Source organism: Silurus meridionalis, chromosome 1, assembly GCF_014805685.1.
Source record: "Silurus meridionalis isolate SWU-2019-XX chromosome 1, ASM1480568v1, whole genome shotgun sequence".
NCBI classification, from domain to species: Eukaryota; Metazoa; Chordata; class Actinopteri; order Siluriformes; family Siluridae; genus Silurus; species Silurus meridionalis.
The window spans coordinates 27,179,356-27,195,974 of NC_060884.1; the positions used below are offsets into that span (position 1 = coordinate 27,179,356).

The 16,619-nt window shown below is 38.6% G+C and overlaps 1 protein-coding gene across 4 annotated transcripts in view; it reads right to left on the reverse strand.

The window, feature by feature from the left end:
- The window catches only part of pik3r3b (phosphoinositide-3-kinase, regulatory subunit 3b (gamma)), a 210,117-nt gene that overhangs the window by 15,837 nt on the left and 177,661 nt on the right, over window positions 1-16,619 (reverse strand). For 2 of the 4 annotated variants that reach the window (XM_046859441.1, XM_046859430.1), the window contains exon 1: window positions 1-68. This exon is cut by the window's left edge. The exons of the other annotated variants lie outside the window; for them this stretch is intronic. The gene's annotated coding sequence lies outside the window, so the exon portion shown is untranslated. Of the gene's footprint in view, window positions 69-16,619 lie in introns of those variants that run through there. 4 annotated transcript variants of the gene reach the window in all.

Here is a 16,619-nt window from a genome sequence, read left to right on the forward strand (position 1 = left end):
CCAGCTCTACTGTCCAATGAGCCCGAACCTCACTGAACGGCTCATTCTTTCATTTCAGCTGCTCTCACGGCAAACCTTTCACTTCATGCAGGACCAACCATTTTTACCCACACGCCGGGGGTTGACACGATCCAACAAAGTCGTGCAAGACGACTTCCACTACGCCACACTTGCACTCTTATCATTATTATCGCGTCTATATATTTTCTAGCACCAGACATGACAATTGCTATATCTTTCAGTTTGGAGCTCATGAGTTATTTCAACTCATACTTCCATGACGAGTGACATCATATTCCAACACCCCTCTCTCCCAGATTTTATGGTGTCGCCCCAGCTCGAGCGACGTGCCGTGCTCGGGAGCTGATCCATGCGCATGCTCCGTAGCCGGCAGCCAATTAGAAGCGCGCATTCTCCGGATCGGTTGCCAAACTAGGAATTTGCATCCATTTTTTTCGGAAAGCCGCGTGTTTCTCGGTAGCCAATCAACACGCGAGAAATGGTGAACTTGAAATCTGATTGGTCCAACCGTTACTAAGAGGGACATAGGGGAAAGGGGGAGAACATGGCACCAGAGTAGAAATGTAATTGAGGACTTCGAGCATTTGCACAAATTCAACTTAGAAAGTTTAAAATAAATAGCTATTTAGCTTTTTAATTAACATAATGAACATATATTATGTGTTTCCATGCCAAATATGTATAATACGGTTTTAATGCAGTAGAGTTAAAGTTTATCCAGTGAAATTTCACTAACATTACTTTTAAGAGAGAGAGGCGTCACATATACATTACAGCACAGTGAAATTCTTTCCTCACATACCCCAACAATGTTAGAAAGCTGGGCTTAGCCATGACACAGCGTCCCTAGAGCACAGAAGGTTAAGGGCCTTACTCAAGGGCCAAAAAGTGCAAACTTTGCAATAATGGGGATCCTGAGGCTTGAAACCCTGACATTCCTATCAATCACCCTAAGCCTTGAAAACTAATCCCATTTTTTTTACTCATTTGTCCAATTTTCTTTACAACCACACATTTTTGGGATTTAATTAAAAAAACATGTGTTACCACACACCATCCCCAGCCACTCTCAGTGCCGGTCCCAAGCCCGGATAAATTGGGGAGGGTTGCGTTAGGAAGGGCATCCAGCGTAAAACATGTGCCAAATCAAACGTGCGGAGGATCCGCTGTGGCGACCCCTAACGGGAGAAGCCGAAAGAAAGTTTAATTAAAAAAACGTGTTACCACACATTTACTGTAAAACACGTTCAACCATGGTGTTATGCGAAAACCTTACACCACAATACCTACTCGAAAAATAGTTAGATAGTTTGGTCAAACTGAAAGAACCACCACGAGTTCCTTTTTTCCCCTGAAAACATTCACTGTAATGGATTTCACCCTGCATGTAAAATAAGAATAGCTTTTATTTAAAAAGTCAAATTCACAATGTAAAAAAATGTAAGTTATAATAGCTTATAGAAAGTAAATACTGATTCTTGACTGATCTGCCTGTCTGGTCCCCTTGTTTTAATTAGTCAAATCTGCAAATCTTTATGGATAAAGATGTCCATCTTTCCCATCCTGTAGAGACCTCAACATAACATTATGAGCATCTATTTAATTCAACACTCAGAGGACCAGCCAGATGGCTTCGGCCTGCCACAGGCATTTCTTATCAAGTGTGTCAAACTTGCTTAATTGTCACTAACTGTGCCTCGATCCTGTGTTGACAGACGGATCCGAAACAATGACCAAGCAATAACTCCCAGTGGAAACCTATTATGCCTAAAAATATCTGCACAAACTGCATTTAAAAATAACCCGGGCATACACTGACTGGCTTAAAATAAATTCAAACTTGATAAAATAATATCAAGAACATCAACAGATAAACATTACATAAGAATATTTCTCACTAATGAGGGTGGGGAGAGCTTTCTGTTTAAATGACATGACTCTTGAGATTCAACCACATGTTAATTCCCTGTACACTAGTCACACTGAGTGAGGTGGCCATAGAAACCACTCACACATCCATATGAAACGTGAATTCAGAGTATGTTATCGACTAAAGAGTAGACTGATCAGGACATATGTAGAAAGATTATAGGTATGAGAATACAATGAACAGTGTTCAGGAAAACTGTGGCTATAAAAATATAATATATTCTAATAAAAAAGGCAAAGATAAACGTATGCACTTTGGTCATGAAGTGTTATGTAATGAGACGTGTAAAAAGTCTCTGGTGTCACAAAAAAAGGTTTGTGGGTAAAACCATAGTCAGTGAGGGAATGACTGGTTTTAGCTGCATGTAATTTACCATCTGATGATTCTCATGAACTAACTTGGAAAAATACAACACTTTGGGATACGGGAAACAGTCAGGCCGCATTAAACCACCCATTTCTTAAATCTTGACTGATATTTTACTATAACAGCACAACCTGTGATTTTAAATACCTTACAAATTAACAGTATTACAGTGGAAGGCCTTCAGGGCCAGCAAGGCCTTCTCTGTTGGCCCAAACACTAAAAGAATCACTATATTATTACATATATTCATGACTGAATATGTATTCAATTATTTCCAACAGTCTATTCTCTTCTTTTCATATCTTTTTTCTCATAGTTTTGAGTGTCTGTTTATGTTTTTATTTATTTTAGCCACCATGTTGCCAGAGTCAAACGGATCTGTGCAAGACCTTCAGTATTAATCGTAGGGGGCACCTGTAGCGTAAAGTTCCTTTAACCAATCAGATTTCGGGTTGGCCACACTGAGGCCATTCAGCAGGCATCCAGTAACTTCAGCATTTGCACATTCTTTGATTGGATGGTCAGAGAGTGCACTAGTCGGAACTTGCAAACTGCATCTGTAGCAAAAAGCACAAGCTTAAACATATTTGTGTGGATTTATTGGCTGTTTTTTTTTTTTTCATTTCACAATAGCTGACAGAGGAGAAGAAATTGATTTGGTCACAGATATACTTTTAAGGTCATTTTCAACACAGACTTTTCAAGGAAAACTGGACATCATAAGACAAAACAGTTAAAAACAGGTTTTCAATAACCATTTATACTTTTATGTTTTCTTTCCTGTCGATTTAGTTTGAAAACACACAATTTTTCCTTAATTTAAAATCTCCAGGAAAACCGTAATGCATGTGGAAAAATGCACAAAAATGCACAGAAAACATTATATTATTTTATGAGGTTATTAATGCTTCTGCTGAAAATTATGTATGCGGGTGGCGCAGCTGTGGCTGCAGTGAAAGGAGACTTGTTGAATTGTGTACACTGGGTTACTTGCTTTTGTAATGTCATTCATTATTACTGCATCAGATATCTGGCTGTGATGCAGTGCTCTGTTATACTGTGTTTCTGTATAATATTGATGGTTTCTTCAGCCATGGTGTCATAATGATTGTATTAAGAGGTGGATTGATTCAGGTAGGACACCATTGAAGGCTTTGGTGTGAAATTCACGGCCCGCTACTGTGTTATTTAATACATACAATACTTTGCAAAGCTGAAATTTCAATATGTGATCCGTTTCTTATTAAAGTAGAAAGTACTTTATTTAAAAAAGTAACAGGTAAAGAGTCAGCAGCTAAGAATCAATGGTGAAATTTAAAAACACCAAATTTTCTGCCACATCAGCATCCATAATGCGATGTTATGCCATAATGCATGCAGTTCTTATGCGACAGTCCAAATTAACCCAAAAAATTATAATGTTTGAATTAGTTTTGTTTTTTCCAGTATTGCATAATTTTTACATCAGTGTTTAGAGCAGAAAATTCCATCTCATGAATAATGAGCTTAAGGTCAATCACATGATAGCTACAGCGAAACTTCAACAAAAACTAATGCTAATGTAAACACAGCAGTCGCTCCTTGGCTGTCCTACTATAATAATAATACACGTTGTTTCCATGCCTCAGCCTAAACCTGCTTTCCTTACTGCTGGAAAGAAAATGTGCTTGACCAAGTTGTATGAACCTGTTTCAAACAGGTTGGAGTTTTATTTACAAACCCAAACGGCCCAACTTCCTTCTTCGTCATACCACGAGAGTTAGTTTGCGGTTCTGTTCGACGGGTACTGCTGAGAATTAATTACGTGTTACATTTTACAAGCTGAATTTTCTCATTCTACTCTGCCTCTGTGTATGTAGATTGTTGACTTTGAGCCGAAGGGCAGGCGTGGCTAACAGAGAGATTCTAAACAGCCTGACCACGTTGTGTGTGTGTGTGTGTGTGTGTGTGTGTGTGTGTGTGTGTGTGTGTGTGTGCGTAAAATAAAGCCTTACTTGATGAAAAGATCTGATTATAGAGATTACACAGAAGCCTCAGGCACTGTCATATTTTTTTTGTGACCTTAGCAGCTCAAGTGTACAGTTTAGTGTGTAAATGTAAACAAAGTGTTCTATGGCAGAAGTTGAGCATTAAAGATACACACCACAGTGGCTATTGTGTAAGCACTGCTCTCTCTGATGCATAATTCACAGTTTCTGAAATCCAAAAGAAGGCTCTCCAGCAGAAATGGCTAAAGGAAATTGGTCTCATGCTGTTATAAATTACACGGTGAGAGAGATCGCCTTTTCACTTTTTTGCTGAGCTCATCAGATCCAGGCTGCTCTCATCGTCACTGTCTCTCTCGCTCTATCTTTCTCTCTCTTTCTTTTGTTTGGTAACATGGTATAAGAAACTGCCAGTCTAAGCTGTACACCATCTTCCTCCAAGTTCCTGTCAGGAAAGGACATCTGAAGAGATATCGACGGATCTTAAAGCTCCGTCCTTCATATGGTAACAGGTGAGAACAGAACAGCCTGAGCTAGTAAACCCAAACCCAGGCTTCATTTCACCTCTATTATTGCTGCCTTTGCAAATTTTCACTGCGCCTAAAAAACATGTAAAACATGCCTCGTGAGAACAGATAGATAACAGCCAGCATGTCTTCCCATAGTGAATATGAACGAGTTTTGCATTTGTGCAGACTTTTCCATTAGAGGTGAGACACTAAATAATAGGTTTGCATGACAAGCCTGGAACCCATCTGCCTGAAAGCACATTACAGACCAAGCAGGCATTACAAATTCCCCAAAAAAGAAAAAAAAAAGTTCTTTATTATCAGATACACTTTCGAGCGTGACTTGCTATCACCCGGTATTTTTCCACTGAGCCACACTAATGGGCTCTTATGGCTGCACTCCCCAGGAGGAGTCATGTGTCTTAGATAATGTATGCTCTGATTCGAGTTAAACGATTAAGCGGACTGTCTGTTTTTTTCAGACGAATTTCTGTACATTTGTCTGGATGCAACCATGCACCTACAAATTCAAATGTGTGGGAAAAGGCATGACTAGGCAGAGTACACATGCTACAGGGTGGCCTTAAAACTGACACCAATGTGTTAATGACTCTGCCGAAGTGAGAGGTGGAGATACGACCCCCCCTTTGCTTTGAGAGCTTATCAGTCTCTCCTCCTACTCTCTAAACCGAGTGATGTCATTCTGCAATGTGAGCGTCCCTGTTGGACTGATGCAATACTCCGGTGACATAGTGTAATAAGCTGGTGGCACCCACCTACCCACCACTTTCTCTCTCTCATACATCATCATCATAATTATCATCTCTGTACGCTCTAATGTTATGTTTTACATTATAATTTTTCCATCCCTTTTCCTGTCTACTTTTTTTTTTCATCCTGTCTCTCTCTCTCTCTCTCTCTCTCTCTCTCTCTCTCTCTCTCTCTCTCTCTCTCTCCTTCTTTCTCCCCCTTTCGTTCTCTGTGGTTGTCATGGTACCGGCCACCATGGCTCAGCATTCTGCAGATAAAGGCCTGACTCTAACTCTTTAACCCTTTCCTGCCTGCAGGCTGAATGACTCAGGCAGATACAAGCTCAGCCAGCCGGATCCACAAACTCGTCTCACATGTACAGCCTGCAGTGCTGATTAAGCAGCTATTGATGCTACAAGTGCCACACATTCTTGATATGTGGATTAAAGATATTTTAACCCAAGGTACAGAACCAGCCAGGGGGAAAGCTGCAGTGCTTGAGGGGGAGTTTAATGGCATGTGTTTAAAACAAGACCACAATGTGTCACATGAATGAAAGTGAATCGTGATTATTATCATGATAGTGGGTCATTAATAGAATCCACAGTAGCTACATGAACAAATGGTTAGAGGCTTTTTTATTTTTTTCGGCATAAAGTGAAACACATTTAAAAAAAAAAAAACAAGAACCAGCTGAAACTGTGGTTTAAGACTTTATAGAACAGTAACAATGATGACAATACATTGATCAGGCATAACTTTATGGCCACAGAACCGGAATAACATTACGACCACCTACCCTTAACTTCTTCAGCAAGTAAGGTTCAGTAGCTCGTCTGTTGGACTCGCTCAAATCCTTACGCTTGCCCCTTTTTCCTGCTTCTAACACGTCAACTTTGAAGACAAAATATTCACATGCTGCTCAATATATCCACCCACTAACGGATGCCATGATGAAGAGATAATCAGTGTTATTCACTTTACCATAATGTTATGTTATGCCTGATCAGTGTAAATTTATCTACATCATCAGTAAGACATGAATTAGGATTAGTTTAGTCTTGCAAAGATAAACCTAAACAAACCTAAACAAAAAAGTGCCCAAGAACTGGCAGGTTTACTACTTTTTTTCTTTTATCTTTAGTGTAAAGACTTCCAAGTGCTTTATCCTGTTTTAAAATAGTATTGGATCCAGATCATTCCCCCGGAGCAATAAGGAAAAATGCAAAACATAACCTGCATCTCGAAGCCCCAACTGAAAATAACTGACTATAGACTTTCCCCTACTATCAACTAGTAACATGCAAAGGAATCTTATTTAAACATTGGCCCAAACAAAACAAAATGGGGATACCATGATTTTTTTTTTCTTTCAAAATCAAGTAACTACTTCATAATATGTTTAATAATGTTCAAAGCTTAGTTTTCTCACCAGAATCTGGTACTCAAAAGTGAGAAATACAAAGGAGCCTTCAAGATTCTAATGCTTCTGTCTGTGGGTGCAGCGTCTGAGGTGGAGCCTATTGATGCATTCCACTTAGCTCAGAACTCGCAATTACATCACTTTCTAAACTCAGTAGGGAATTCTTAGTTGCGAGTTTTAGTCAATCGTAGCATATGTTTAGATTAACACTGACTGATCATTTCGTTAGGTTTTTATATTAACTGCAAACGAATGATTGTAATGTCGATGACAGTTTTTTAAATGATGTCTCCATGAAATCATTCAGAAATATAAACTCTGTGTGGTGTATGCCAATCAGCAACAAGCAGTGCTTCTTGTTTCTCTGCAACTTGTGTTCTGTCAGTTTCTGCACTAACCTTGAGAAAATGATTTTCATTGAGCTTTAAAAACAGAAAGAAAAGAAAGGAAAGATGGAAAATAAACCACAACAAACAAATGCTATGTATTGTGTCTACCAATATTGTATTGCCACATGAGCAGCATTCATGTCCCAGTCTGTATGCAATTCAAACGCTTAGCAACCTTTACACTGGGAATTGTGGGTATTCAGGATTAGCTACAGTGCACGTAGGAGGGAGGTTAGTAATCTGTCAGGGGACGATCTGGGCATCAGGTGCCATGTATAATTGTAACCAAGTGCATGAGAGGGGGGCTTTATTGGATAGTTTGTTCACCTCAGCATGAAACCTCAATGGAAATCATACAATCATCAAACTAAATTAATTACGCACGCACAAAGTGCAAGGACTATGTGAAAATTCTTACTTCTGATGAAGGGCCCCTAGGCATTGTTTAATGCTTGGATGGTTAGAGGTGACACATTAACCCCTCAAACCCTTGACTTGCACTGTACTGCACTAAAGCCGAGATGAATATCCACGATAACATTCAGCGATTTAAATTTAAAGGTCATTCATGAACGGTTTTTATTCGTTGCTTGATGCAGTTTTGTGCCCTTCATGGATACGATGGGGATTTGTACAATAACCTAAACAACCACCACATTTGTGCTGCCTCCACCACACTGTACACAGCTTTAAAGAGCCCTTTTCACATCAGCCTGACCTGGGTTATAGCCTCCAGGCTACAGGAGTCAAACAGTGAGAACAAAGCTACAAACAGCCTGGTACTATAGATGAAGATAGCTGCTGTTTACCCTGTAGAACAATGAGGTCTTTAGTACAGCAGCATGTCATATGGAGGAGCTGAAATGTGTATCTGCTATTGGTTCATTACAATATTCATTTAAATGCTGTTCATCTCTGGTCCTCATGTGAAGGGCACCTTCTTAAAATATGTAGTTTGATTATTGTTGACTGTAAGATTGGTTTAATCCTAGGCACCAGTTATGGTCTATAAACCAATTTGCATGTTGCATTGGGTTTCCTGCTGGTTCTCCAGTTTTCTTTCACTTAAAACATGCTACTAGGTGTACTGGCTACTTCCCCGAGGTGTAAATGCACATGGGCGTGCTGTATTGTGATAGATTGGTGTCTTATCCCAAGTGTATTCCTGCCTTCTGCTGAGTGTTCACAGAATAAACTAAATATATATAAATATAAATAAATATAACAAAGACTTTAATCAGGGTAAAGAGCTTAGATGAATTTTATTATAAGTTTTATTCTTGTAAATGTGTGTATGGGTCCCTGGTGGTCTAGTGGTTAGGATGTGGTGCTCTCACCGCTGCGGCCCAGGTTCGATCCCTGGTCAGAAAACCAACCCCAGCTACTCTTAGTGGCGGTCCCAAGCCCGGATAAATGGGGAGGGTTGCGTTAGGAAGGGCATCCAGCGTAAAAACATGTGCCAATCAAACATGCGGATGATCCGCTGTGGCGACCCCTAATATATGTATATATATATATATATATATATATATATATATATATATATATATATATATATATATATATATATATATATATATTTAGTATACAGTATCTTGCAAAAGTGAGTACACCTCTTACATTTCTGCAACCATTATAGTATAACCTCTCAAGGGACAATACTACAGAAATGAAACTTGGACAAAAGTGAGTACACCCTAAGTGATAAAAGCTTTTCGTCATGAAACCATGCAAAGCCACATGTCCTATTCTTCATGTTCATGTTTTTGTCTGCTTGACAGGACCATACATATTTGTGTATCTTGTATTGGAGCAGTAAAAATTGCTTTACTCATTTTACTCCTTTTTAAAAACCTTGTTAAACACACAGCTAACTCACAGCTGGGAGTCATCTTGTCGCTTTAATTTAAAATAAGCTCTCGAACTGACACGGTGATCCACTTTCTCATGCCAGTAGATGAACTAGCTCAGAGCACTCATTCAGAGGATGCATGCAGCAGTGGATGGAAAAACTCACCGTATGCCAGCTGGCTCAGGAAATGGTAGAGTCATGACTTGCCAGTGAACCTCTAAAATAACACCATTAGTTTAAAATACAATGTACACTTCAGCTTTCTTCCCATAGATCCAAAGCACACTGTGTTTTTTAGTGTCCTCCCTCCCTGGTTGGTTTTGATCTGATTTACAGTTGTGTAGTCTTGAAAATGACTTAACGCTAAACACTGATGTTGTACTGTACATGCTGTAGCTGCACAGATAATTACATTTCTAATCGAACAAGAAGCAAAGAGCACCTTAGATAAACAACACACATAAATATCCATGTTTTCCTTATACAACTAGTTAGTTATAAAACTCCTGAAGCAGGACACACTGAATTCAGTAGAAGTGCGTCTTTAATCTGCTGCTGAATGTAACATCATCCTATAATTTATATATTCTATTAAACACAGACTCAATTACAATTACAGATGCTGATGTTATTTTGCACACAGCTACAACTATACAGAGTTTATTGCTGATATCTAAGTTAAAATTAATCAACCATAGCACTCTTTGGATGGTGACGATGTGACAATTGAACTAGAGAATTCAGTTACATTGCTTTTTATCAGTGGCGGGCCGTGCATTTGGTACCCGGGCCTTCAGTGAGAACTTACCCGACTTAATCCACCTCTTAATACCACCATCACGTCACGATTATAGAAACCATCAATACTATACAAAAAAGTAATCAGAATCAGAATCAGAATCAGGTTTATTGGCCAAGTGTGTTGACACACACAAGGAATTTGGTTCCAGCTGTTTGTTACTCTCAAAAGTACAGACATAAATAAAAACCTATACATTACAAAACAGACACAACAAGACAAAAACAGACAATATGAGACAATACAAACAATACAAACAATATAACAACACGTGGCATTACAGATAAAGAGGCATTTCACATATGGAGGGTGAATACCATTTTACTAAAGCAAGCTCCAAACCTCTTCACTACAACCACAACTGTGCACCTACATCATCTGGAGCAGTTCAGAATCAATATTTGTCTAATAACATGACAAAAACATGTTAATAAAATACAACCTACTCAGAGATGCAGACCCATAATGTACACCGATCCTCAGAGGCTGTAATCCAGTGGTACCGCTCGTATTCACTGGTCTGGAAGTGGTGAACAAACCCTTTCCCGGGCTGAGACAAGCTAAAAAACTGACCCGTTGGTAATATTCTCAATGGTAAAAAGGGCCAGCAGTATTGACATTGAAGGCCCTGGGCAGATTAGACTGACATGGCAACACATAGAGGCTAAAATCAGATTGGACAAAAAATCTTAGACGTACTGGAAGCAGTGCAGCCAAAAGAAACGCCATGAAATGAAGAGAATAAACTGTTGGGAATAAATAAATACAATTTAATGAAACAAATATTAGAATTTGGGTTGTAAATGTAGGTCAATGCTTCTGATGGTGTTTAGGCCAGCAGAGAACGCTTTGCTGGCCCTGTCTGCCCGCTTTAATAATAAAATGTGTATGCTGACCTGTCCAGATTTGTATTTAATTGTATTTCTATATAAAGTGAGCAGTGAGGAGTGGACTGTGAGTAATTACATAAAGTAAATTTTTATTTTTACTTCACTACATTTGAATGTGTGATATCCTAATCTTTACTTTTAAGATTTCAGGAAAGCATGCTCTAACCCAAGTGTAACCATATGGTTCTGGTGTTTTAGAGTTTCTGAAGAGTAAATGTACCGTCACTTTGATGAAACTGTAGAAAACTCTCTTCTTAAAAAGGTATAACATTCAGGAGAATGCAACTTTGAATTGCACCCATTATTCAAGTCTAGTTCTCACTGATCACTACTTTACTTTTGATAATTAAGTACATTTAAAAGCTAGCACTTTTTACTTCCACTCAAGTAGAAATAAAAAAAGGGGTACATTAACTTTTACTGGAGTCTTTAGCACGGAATTTGTACTTTTAAGCAATTACAGGAGCGGTGTACTTCTACCACCACTTCCTGTTTGCCAAAAGACAATCAAACATCTTTTTCTATATACAATTTGCTAAAAGTAGAGCATTCATTCAACATTAAGAGCTTTAACCAGGCCAGGGTCATGGTGGATCTGGAGCTTATCCCAGGATCAGAAGGTTATAAATTTGAATCTGCCAAGCTTCCACTGGTGGGCCCTTGAGCACAAATCTTGACCTTCATCTGCTCAGTTCAGTTGCAAGACACTTTGAACAAAATTGTCTGCCAAATGAGTGAAATGTAAATGTGAATGTAAATGAATGGGAGGCCAGTCCATCACAGGCTATCGTACACACACACACACACACACACACACACACACACACACACACACACACACAGTTGCAAATCTAGGAACAATTTCTAGCAGCCATCTCTGGAAATAGGCAGTTGTGGCTGTATGATTTAGAGAGAGAGAAGCATGAGAAAACCTGCCCAAGCCCAGTATGAACACGCCCAACTCTGCACAGTAACCCAAGCTCGAGATTGAGCTGTGAAACCTGGAACTGTGAAATGGCAGAGCTACCAACTGTACCACCAAGGCACCATCACAACACACGGAAACTAAAAACACCTGATTTCCTGATTTACTAGACAACAATGGCAGCTAATGTTCACCTGGTGTGGAAACATATTACATCACCAACATATTATCAAGGATCTATCTGTCTGCCTGCCTATCCGCCTGCCTATCTATCTATCTATCTATCTATCTATCTATCTATCTATCTATCTATCTATCTATCTATCTATCTATCTATCTATCTATCTATCTATCTATCTAAACTTTAACTGTTGTTCAATCAGTCAATATTATGGCTCCCTCTTACACATACTTATTTCTGTGAAAAAGAAGGCATGAAACAATAAAAAAAAGCTTAAAATGAGTAAAAAAAATTATATTATTTTTGTTTTATGTATATATTTCACAAGTTTTAAATAATATAAAATACCAAAGTATAGTTCTATTGTTATTCTCTTCTCAATCTCCTGTTTATGTCTACAATACTGGACACTTAAGTTTTGCTTCCTTTCTTACTCTTAAACAAAAAACTTTCTTTAAAAAAAAAAAAAATAATTGAATAGTTTCAATTACTTTTTTTGTTTTTAGTTTTTAAATACTTTTATATGCTCTTTTACAGACCGCATCCCACCAGCAGCAACTACCAAATGACCACATGATACCAATCCACAGTTTAAAAGGTGTGAAGAGGGGGAACAAGTGCACAGTGCCATGGTTTATCACTTAGCAACCCTGTCAACTCAAATCCAGCTCCAGACTGCTGTGCAGACTGGCAGGCTGATTAATCTTACATCCTTACAGTAACCGGAGCCAGAAGCTATTGACACAGTCCCAGCTGAGCCAAACCCTGACTGCAGGGGGGGAGTCGACTTATGTAAAAGCAAACCCAACTTCATTCAACGTTCTCCGAGGTCAAACAGCACATGTGTAAAAGGTTCATGAGATGTGCATTTAGAGGCCAGGTGACCAAACATGGATTCCAGAAAATCTGCGAAGGACCAGGCATGCTGCCATGTTTGTCACACATCCGTCGAGAAAAAGGTGTCCAGTTACAGGACACGGAAACTTGCATACCAGACGTTCAAGAGTCTGCCTTAACTGAACAGGATTTATGAGTGAACAATAAAAGATTTAGTTCTAAAGAAAATGAAGGACACTGCCAAAAAGTGATCTTGGGGCGAGAAACATATAAAAAATATATGAAGTGTAACTGAAATTTTTTTTTTCATTTAAGACTGTGCTTACTGTAAATACAGTAGGCTAGGAGTTTCTTGACTAAGCACTATTCAATTCATTTTTATTTGCATAGCGCTTTCAACAAAGCAGCTTTACACAGATAAAAACGGTTCTATAAGAATGTCCCTAATGAGCGAACCGGTGGTGACTGTGTCAAGGAAAAACTCCCTGAGATGGCATGAGGATTAAACCTTCAGAGGAACCAGACTCACAAGGTCTGAGACTACTGAGACTGGAGCAGGGAAATGACTCCCAGGTCATTATCATTCTGAAAAAAAAAAAGACCCTGATCCTGCTGTAGACATACTTTAGCACTACATCCAAGAAAGCTAAGTCAATGGGCTTTACTGTAAATAGAAGCCTGCTGATAAACACGAGCTTCCACGCCGAGTGCGTTTTATTTCAGAATTAGCGGGTTCAGCTGAGCCTCCATATCATCTCCTGCGTAGCACTGCATTTTATTAATATGTGCATCTTTAAATCGTGATTCAAAGGTTGGCAGTGGTGGACAGTAATGAAGTAAATGTAATTCGTTCAGTAAATGTAAATCATAGTACTTTGGATACTTAAGTACATTTGAAGGCAAATACTTTTATACTTTCACTCTAATGAAAGTTTAAAGGGAGCACTTTTACTTTTAACAGAGTAATATTTTATCTATTGTATCTCTACTTTTACTCAAGTACATGGTTTGTGTATTTTGTCTACCAGTTCTGGTTGGCTTTTTTAAATATATAATTCATTGAGTTCTTTATTTTTGTTGTTAACATTGCAGAACTGAAATCTACACTTTATGTAACATTCATAGTTAATGTCGTTGTATATTCGTTTAGTTTATTACTCAAAATGGTCTACATAACCACGATTCTCCATGATGAACGATCCAATAATCAAGGATTCAAGACAAACGTTTGAATTCCAGCAAATTCCACTCCTCAGCCAAAGCTGGGTTGAGCTGAACTCACCAACAGGTCGTGAAGTAAAACAAAGTTGAGTGACTGAGTGTAAAAGATGTACCAGGAGGAGAGGTGGGGAAGAGAAAAAGGATTGTGGGCTGAGATTAAAGCACTTTCAAAAGATCAGGATGGGAGGAGGAGTATTCATGGCACATTTCACTCCCTTGCTTCACCATGCCTTCAGCCCAGTAACAGAAGAACATGGGTTAAGCACAGCAGACTAACAAGAGGGTGAAAGAAATGCCTAATTGAGCATTCGAATATCTTTCTGACAAGCGAGAGACCAGGATGAAAAGGAATCAGCAATTTTTTTTCTCTTCCAAGTCATGGCGTGCTGATTACACAGACTATATCTGAAATCAGCCAGAGCTCACAGAGAGCATTCGGAGTGAGGCTTAGAGTGAGGATTCTGCTCATTCACCTGGAAAATGTCCCAAAAAGTTTTAATTTAAAAAAAGAAGGGTTCGAGGAATAAGATCCAGGTTAAGGTTGTCTTTAATACAGTGCAAAAGTAAATCTGATGAAAGCCAAACACAAAGTGACGAAACAAAGAACATAAAACAAACAGTGGAACAAGACTCACAATGGCAACCATGAAGAAAGACAAACAAAGAGACAAAAAATTCAGTGAACGTTGAGACTATATACAAGTGCTAATTATGTGCAAATATAAATAATGTGCAAAAACAAACATGAAACTTGGTCTAGTGGCTGAGGAGAAATGTAGTCATGTCCTTTGGCATAATCCTGACAGTGTAACCATATACAGAAATTCCCCGACTTACGATGGGGAGGCGTTCCTATGACAAAAAAAGTCAAGACATGGCCTAGCCTACACAGGAATCCTAAAGAATGGTGATGAGTATGGGGTAGTATACTGTAAATTGTAAATAATTGAACAAATTACAGCACATCATTTAGCGAAACTTACAATTTACAGTACCATACTGTGTAAACTATACAGTATATACGTATACGGCAGTGGGCGTGTGGACGAGAGCCGCTTTACGGGTGGAGGTCGAAAAATACGCTGCTATATTTACCTGCCACGTAAAACTTTATAAAACTTTAATAAATATTTATATAATTGGGTTGTATTGCTATCATCACTGTAAGATCGAAAAACCGTAAGTCGCCCCATAGTATCATAGTAACCATCTGTAATCAGGTAACAGGGTCACCACCATTACGCCAATACTGATACTGGTATTGTGTATTGCTCAGAAACCATACAGTAACAAACAGACAACATTGAAATGACAGGGATCTAATTGTATTCCACATTATTGATAACAACACAATCAAAGCTTTGTAAAAATATCCGGACTATTAAGCGCACCCAAATATAAGCCGCACCCACTGAATTTTACAAAGATTTGTATTTTGAACATAAATACGCCGCACCTGTCTATAAGTCTACACTGAAACTAATGAACTTTACACAGGCTTTAATGAAAGTCAGTGTCTGTTACACGGCTTGTATCTAAACAGTAGCCTACCAAGAAAGTCATTGTTCACTGTCTTCTTCCTTTCACAACTATTTCTCTCGGGAGTTTATCTTTTGGCATCGTCGTGCGTTTAAAAATCACCATTGGTGAAGCTTTTCTCCCGATGCCGTGCAGCTCAGAACACAGGTGAATTGTTTTTTCATGCCCGGTTGTTTTCAGCGTGACGAATGATTCGCATTTCCTGTAGACAGTCCGAGTGAGCGGCAGGTCAAACGTCAGAGGAACCTCATCCATATTTATGATGTGGTGCGGCCCGATTCAGTGGGAGCGCATCTGATTTAATATAAAGAATTTAATTGGTTCACCTGAACCTGTTCGGCAATTTCATTAGTCTAATGTTATGGGGCTCAGTTTTTTGGCTTGAATCTTGTGAAACAAGGAAAAACCCAGGAAAAATCCATATATTAGCCGCTTCATTGTTTAAGCCGTGGGGTTCAAAGAGTGGGAAAAAAGTAGCGGCCTTCACTATTTTATTAACATGTAATCAAAGCTTATTCATGTAATCTCTTATTATTTGAAATATATGTGATTTTCTTTAAATCGAAACCATTTATTCATTCACAAAAAAGCACAATAACTGCAAAATATAGGATAGTGGTATGTCTGCTCGTAAACAAGCCATTGGAAACGCAAGTAGTATTAAACTTGGCTTCATATAAATGTTATTATCAGTTTTAGTAAAGAAACGTTTTACTTGTAACTGTTTCAAATATTAAACAATCACATGTTTTGATTGTGTGCTCCAGACTAGCATGTGGCTGAACTTCTGGAAAAGCGTAGTCATGTTTCAAAATTCCAGCAGATACACATTATATGATCAAACATATTAGGACACTTGATTTTTCCATCCATATACGGTTCTTCTCCAATCTGTTAACACGAAGTTGGAGGCAAATGATTGAATAAGATGTCTTTGGGTGCCGTAACATTACATTTTTCCTCCACTTGAACTAAGAGACCCAAATCTATATAAGGTCCAGC